Consider the following 318-nt stretch of genomic DNA (forward strand, 5'->3'; position numbering starts at 1 on the left):
GACAGCAATGATGGCATTTATCTTTGAACCAGACTAGATGGTGACTTGCTCAACACTGCAAGATTTATGACTGAAACCAAGATGAAAGAACTGGTTCTGAGAGACTTCCTGTTGTCAGATGATACAGCCTTGTTTGCCCACAGTGAATCCTGTCTGCAAAGTCTCTTGGGCAGATTTTCTGAACCATGCAAGAGGTTCAAGATAGCAATTAGTCTCAAGAAGACTGTAATCATGTACCAAGGGATGAAAGAACCAATACCTGGCATCACTCTGGAGGATAAATCTCTTGGTGTTGATGACAGTTTTTGCTACTTGGTT

Source organism: Alligator sinensis, unplaced genomic scaffold, assembly GCF_000455745.1.
Source record: "Alligator sinensis unplaced genomic scaffold, ASM45574v1 scaffold745_1, whole genome shotgun sequence".
NCBI lineage: Eukaryota > Metazoa > Chordata > Crocodylia > Alligatoridae > Alligator > Alligator sinensis.